At 37.1% G+C, this 6,886-nt stretch overlaps 1 long non-coding RNA gene across 1 annotated transcript; it reads right to left on the reverse strand.

Annotated features, from left to right (window-relative positions):
• Positions 1-2,385: 2,385 nt before the first annotated feature.
• On the reverse strand, positions 2,386-5,184 carry LOC133555690 (uncharacterized). The gene is made up of 4 exons (XR_009807374.1): positions 5,002-5,184; positions 4,007-4,084; positions 3,396-3,473; positions 2,386-2,865 (listed from the first exon to the last, which is right to left on the reverse strand). It is a non-coding gene; the product is annotated as an uncharacterized LOC133555690 (long non-coding RNA).
• Positions 5,185-6,886: the final 1,702 nt, after the last annotated feature.

Here is a 6,886-nt window from a genome sequence, read left to right on the forward strand (position 1 = left end):
TGCTTCCACTTCTTCCCCTTTGCACCTGTCATAAAGGAGACAAAATACAATTTCTTACTGAAGGAATAATGACTATAACACAGTGAAAAGGTGCAAAACGTAATATAATATTCTAGTAAATGATGTGGATTATTTATTTACCCCGCTTTGGAGTGGACCAAGTGGAAGAAGCTTGAGACATACCTACTTCCAGCGATTTGTCCTGCTGTCAATGTGAAAGGAAGAATTAGAAAACTGTAAAAGTAAACATTTAACATATTGTGCTTTGTGAAGTAGCGGAGTATGTGTTGTCTGTCTATTTATGAATAATGCAGACGAGGAGTGTTGGCTGAGTTCTTAACGTTTGCTTTCAGAGCGTGCATATCACAACATACAAGATGCCGTCATGGCGACACAACCTATACCGGGCTCCCGCGCATGCTCGTCACTCCTGTTGCATGCTGGGTAGGGTAGTTATTTTTTCCCCTGGCTCATAACATTACAATATAGTACCATGTATATGCGTTCAGTTTATCAAAGCACCAAGCAAACAGATATGGTCATAATTATTTTAAGTCCACTACGCAGAATAAACACAACATTATTAACATTGCTACTACGGATAATTTGATCAAAAATTCCCTAAAACAGCCCACTACCTATAATATAAGTTTTTTAAACATAAGATCCCTGATAAAAAAAAATGTTTCTGCTGTTACCTCAGAAATTGCCTGTTCAGATGTTATGATTGTGGCTCAGAGATTTGTATGTAGATTATATTTATTTTCCATAACAAACAGGATAACTTAAATACCCTGGCAGTGGCAATAAGCTTAAATGTTTGTATTTACATTTTTTGAGTTGATTTTCATTGAATTTGCTATTTAACTGCTACTGTTTAACAAGGACTGATTTAAATTGTGTTTGCACAACAAATGTTTTGGCGCTTTTGTTCATGTGGGAGAATATTCCAATAAAGGTGCACTACACACTACTTTTGAATTCATTATTGGGCTTTGCGTATACAATGCAGTTAATCGCGATTAATCAGAGAAATAGTGCGATTAACTTCGATTAAAAATTTTAATCATTGCCCAGCCCTAATATATATACAAACCCCGTTTCCATAAAAGTTGGGAAATTGTGTTAGATGTAAATATAAACTGAATACAATGATTTGCAAATCCTTTTCAACCCATATTCAATTGAAAGCATTACAAAGACAACATATTTGATGTTCAAACATAAAAACTTTTTTTTTTTGCAAATAATAATTAACTTTGAATTTCATGGCTGCAACACGTGACAAAGTAGTTGGGAAGGGGCATGTTCACCACTGTGTTACATCACATTTTCTTTTAACAACACTCAATAAACGTTTGGGAACTGAGGAAACTAATTGTTGAAGCTTTGAAAGTAGAATTCTTTACCATTCTTGCTTGATGTACAGCTTAAGTTGTCGTGTTTTACGCTTCATAATGCACTACACATTTTCGATGGGAGACATGTCTGGACTGCAGGCGGGCCAGGAAAGTACCCGCACTCTTTTACTAGGAAGACACGCTGTTGTAACACGTGGCTTGGCATTGTTTTGCTGAAATAAGCAGGGGCGTCCATGACAATGTTGCTTGGATGACAACATATGTTGCTCCAAAACCTGTATGGACCATTCAGCATTAATGGTGCCTTCTCAGATGTGTAAGTTACCCATGCCTTGGGCACTAATACACCCCCATACCATCACACATGCTGGCTTTTGAACTTTGCGCCGGATGGTTATTTTCCTCTTTGTTCCGGAGAACACCACGTCCACAATTTCCATATATAATTTGAAATGTGGACTCGTCAGACCACAGAACACTTTTCCACTTTGCATCAGTCCATCTTAGATGAGCTCGGGCCCAGCGAAGCCCGCGGCGTTCCTCTGTGTTGTTGATAAATGGCATTTGCTTTGCATAGTAGAGTTTTAACTTGCATTTACAGATGTAGCGACCAACTGTAGTAACTGACAGTGGTTTTCTGAAGTATTTCTGAGCCCATGTGGTGATATCTTTTACATATTGATGTCGGTTTTTAATGCAGTACATCGCTTACGTGCAGTGATTTCTCCAGATTCTCTGAACCTTTTGATAATTTTACGGACCGTAGATGGTAAAATCCCTAAATTCTTTGCAAAAAAAATGTTTAGCAGTTTTAACATCAAATATGTTGTCTTTGTAGCATATTCAACAGAATTGGGGTTGAAAATTCTTTGCAAATCATTGTATCCTGTTTATATGTACATCTAACACAATTTCCCAACTCATATGGAAACGGGGTTTGAATGTATTTATATATATATAGCCTATTATTTGCACACTATTTACAAGTTATGTACCAAAAACACGACCACCGAAAAAATACTTTGATCAATGAAAACAGCGCTGCAGAAACCGGCTGTAAACAAGAGGCACTGCATTTTCTGAATTGAAACACTCATTTTAAAGCTTTGACATTAACATTTTAACACACACTAATCTGGTTCAGAAAATATGAGGACCTTATATGAAACACACCTAGGTCTTTCTTGGTTCAAACAATATGAGGACATGACGAGTGCTCACATGTAGAATTTATGTTGTTGACTTGTAACATCTCCTGTTTTGCTAAACATGAGTTCCAAACTCCCTACTGACTAACATGGATGTACCCTTACGAAAATGTTGTCATATAAACTGATCTGTGAGAGATTAAAATTAATAAATGTCTTTCAAAATATAGGTTGGGTCAAATTTAGAGCAGATATAATAAAAATAGACATGTAATAACCTGTTGGAGGGATGAAGTCGGTTTATGGCTGTCATCTGAATCTAGAGAATGTTGAGATAGAACCTCAACAGTTGGTTTCTGCAACAAAACACAAAAATATAATGTCATAACTAATTAATTATAACATTCTCACCACTTTTTGTTGATAAAAATCTGAGCATACAATGCCAGATAAAGGGTAAAAATTATTACAGTTTCAGCTCTTAGACAATTAATTAAGAATGTAACACACACAAAAATCTGGTTCAGAAAATATGAGGCCCTGAATTGAGACACTCATTTTAAAGCTTTGACATTAACATTGTAACACACATTTTCTGGTTCAGAAAATATGAGGACCTTATATGAAACACACCTAAGTCTTTCTTGCTTCAAACAATATAAGGACATGACGAGTGCTCACATGTAGAATTTATGTTGTTGACTTGTAACATCTCCTGTTTTGCTAAACATGATTTCTAAACTTTCTACTGACTAACATGGATGTACCCTTGCGAAAAAGTTGTCATATAAACTGATCTGTGAGAGATTAAAATAAATAAATGTCTTTCAAAATATAGGTTGGGTCAAATTTAGAGCAGATATAGTAAAAATAGACATGTAATAACCTGTTGGAGGGATGAAGTCAGTTAATGGCTCACATCTGAATCTGGAGAATGTTGAGATGGAACCTCAACAGTTGGTTTCTGCAACAAAACACAAAAATATAATGTCAGAACTAATTAATTATAACATTATCAGCACTTTTTGTTGATAAAACTCTGAGCATACAATGCCAGATAAATGGTAAAGATTATTACAGAGTTTCAGCTCTTAGACAATTTATTAAGAATATAAAACACACTAAAATCTGGTTCAGAAAATATGAGGACCTGAATTGAGACACTCATTTTAAAGCTTGGACATTAACATTGTAACACACACTAATCTGGTTTAGAAAATATGAGGACCTTATATGAAACACACCTAAGTCTTTCTTGGTTCAAACAATATAAGGACATGACGAGTGGTCACATGTAGAATGTATGTTGTTGACTTGTAACATCTCCTGTTTTGCTAAACATGAGTTCCAAACTCCTTACTGACTAACATGGATGTACCCTTACGAAAATGTTGTCATATAAACTGATCTGTGAGAGATTAAAATTAATAAATGTCTTTCAAAATATAGGTTGGGTCACATTTAGAGCAGATATAGTAAAAATAGACTTGTAATAACCTGTTGGAGGGATGAAGTCGGTTTATCGCTCACATCTGAATCTGGAGAATGTTGAGATAGAACCCCAACAGTTGGTGTCTGCAACAAAACACAAAAATATAATGTCAGAACTAATTAATTATAACATTAACAACCACTTTTGGTTGATAATATTCTGAGCATATAATTCTACATAAACAGTAAAGATTATTATAGCGTTTTAGATCTTGGACTATTATTTAAGAATGTAACATTCACTAAAATGTGGTTCAGAAAATATGAGGACCTGGATTGAAACACTCATTTTAAAGCTTTGAATTAAACATTGTAACACACACTAATGTGGTTCAGAAAAATATGAGGACCTTATATGAAACACACTGAAGTCTTTTTTAGTTCAAACAATATGAGTACATGACAAGTGATCACATATAGAATTCATGTTGCTGACCTGTAACATCTCCTGTTTTGCTAAACATGAGTTGTAAATTCCACAGACTAACATGGATGTACGCTTAAAAAAATGTTGTCATATAAGCTGATCTGTGAGAGGTTAAAAGGATTAAATGTCTTTTGAAGTATAGGTTGTGTCAAGTTTTTAGCAGATATAGGGCAGCACGGTGGAACAGGGGTTAGTGCATGTGCGTCACAAATCGAAGGTCCTGAGTAGTCCTGAGTTAAATCCTGGGCTCGTGATCTTCCTGTGTGGAGTTTGCATGTTCTCCCCGTGACTACGTGGGTTCCCTCCGGGTACTCCGGCTTCATCTTACCTCCAAAGACATGCACCTGGGGATAGGTTGATTGGCAACACTAAATTGGCCCTAGTGTGTGAATGTGAGTGTAAATGTTGTCTATTTGTGTTGGCCGTGTAATGAGATGGCGACTTGTCCAGGGTGTACTCCGCCTTCCGCCCGAATGCAGCTCAGATAGGCTCAAGCACACCCCGCCAACCCAAAAAAGGGACAGGTAGTAGAAAATGGATGGATGGATGGATAGTAAAATAGTCAAGTAATAACCTGTTGGAGGGATGAAGTCGGTTTATCGCTCACATGAGTCTGGAGAATGTTGAGATAGAACATCAACAGTTGGTGTCTGCAACAAAACACATAAAAATAATGTTAGAACTTATTAATTATAACATTATCAGCACTTTTTGTTGTTAACATTATGAGCATATAATGCCAGATAAATAGTAAAGATATTTATAGAGGGTTTCTGTCTCTTGTCCCGCTCATGTTTTGAGATGAACTTCCCTCGGTACTCGACCACAAAAGAACCTTTTTAAATTGATGCAAGAGTAAATACACCATATCCTGATAAAACAGTTTATCAATTAACAATGTTTGGAATATCTGTTTTAAAAAGGAATAATAACAATCGTTACATGACTAAAAATTCAATTACAAACAGAATTACTCTTTCATAAATGTAAATAATTATTAAATCAAGTACAAACCCCGTTTCCATATGAGTTGGGAAATTGTGTTAGATGTAAATATAAACAGAATACAATGATTTGCAAATCATTTTCAACCCATATTCAGTTGAATATGCTACAAAGACAACATATTTGATGTTCAAACTGATAAACATTTTTTTGGTGCAAATAATCATTAACTTTAGAATTTGATGCCAGCAACACGCAACAAACAAGTTGGGAAAGGTGGCAATAAATACTGATAAAGTTAAGAAATGCTCATCAAACACTTATTTGGGACATCCCACAGGTGTGAAGGCTAATTTGGAACAGGTGGGTGCCATGATTGGGTATAAAAACAGCTTCCCAAAAAATGCTCAGTCTTTCACAGGAAAGGATGGGGCGAGGTACACCCCTTTGTCCACAACTGCGTGAGCAAATAGTCAAACAGTTTAAGAACAACGTTTCTCAAAGTGCAATTGCAAGAAATTTAGGGATTTCAACATCTACGCTCCATAATATCATCAAAGGGTTCAGAGAATCTGGAGAAATCACTCCACGTAAGCGGCATGTCTGGAAACTAACATTGAATAACCGTGACCTTCCATCCCTCAGACGGCACTGTATCAAAAACCGACATCAATCTCTAAAGGATATCACCACATGAGTTCAGGAACACTCCAGAAAACCACTGTCACTAAATACAGTTTGTTGCTATATTGGGGCGGTATAGCTCGGTTGGTAGAGTGGCCGTGCCAGCAACTTGAGGGTTGCAGGTTCGATTCCCGCTTCCGCCATCCTAGTTACTGACGTTGTGTCCTTGGGCAAGACACTTTACCCACCTACTCCCAGTGCCACCCACACTGGTTTAAATGTAACTTAGATATTGGGTTTCACTATGTAAAGCGCTTTGAGTCACTAGAGAAAAGCACTATATAAATATAATTCACTTCACTATATCTGTAAGTGCAAGTTAAAGATTATTATGCAAAGCGAAAGCCAATTATCAACATCCAGAAACGCCGCCGGCTTCTCTGGGCCCGAGATCATCTAAGAAGGACTGATGCAAAGTGGAAAGGTGTTCTGTGGTCTAACGAGCCCACATTTCAAATTGTTTTTGGAAATATTCGACACCGTTTCATCCGGACCAAAGGGGAAGCGAACCATCCAGACTGTTATCGACGCAAAGTTGAAAAGCCAGCATCTGTGATGGTATGGGGGTGCATTAGTGCCCAAGGTATGGGTAACTTACACATCTGTAAGTTACCCATCTGTTTGGAACAACATTTGCTGCCATTTAAGCGCCGACTTTTTCATGTACGCCCCTGCTTATTTCAGCAAGACAATGCCAAGCCACATTCAGCACGTGTTCAGCTTCATAAAAAAAGAGTGCAGGTACTTTCCTGGCCGGCCTGCAGTCCTATCAAAAATGTGTGGTGCATTATGAAGCGTAAAATACGACAGAGGAGACCCCGGACTGTTGA

The sequence above is a fragment of the Nerophis ophidion genome, linkage group LG07, assembly GCF_033978795.1.
Source record: "Nerophis ophidion isolate RoL-2023_Sa linkage group LG07, RoL_Noph_v1.0, whole genome shotgun sequence".
NCBI classification, from domain to species: domain Eukaryota; kingdom Metazoa; phylum Chordata; class Actinopteri; order Syngnathiformes; family Syngnathidae; genus Nerophis; species Nerophis ophidion.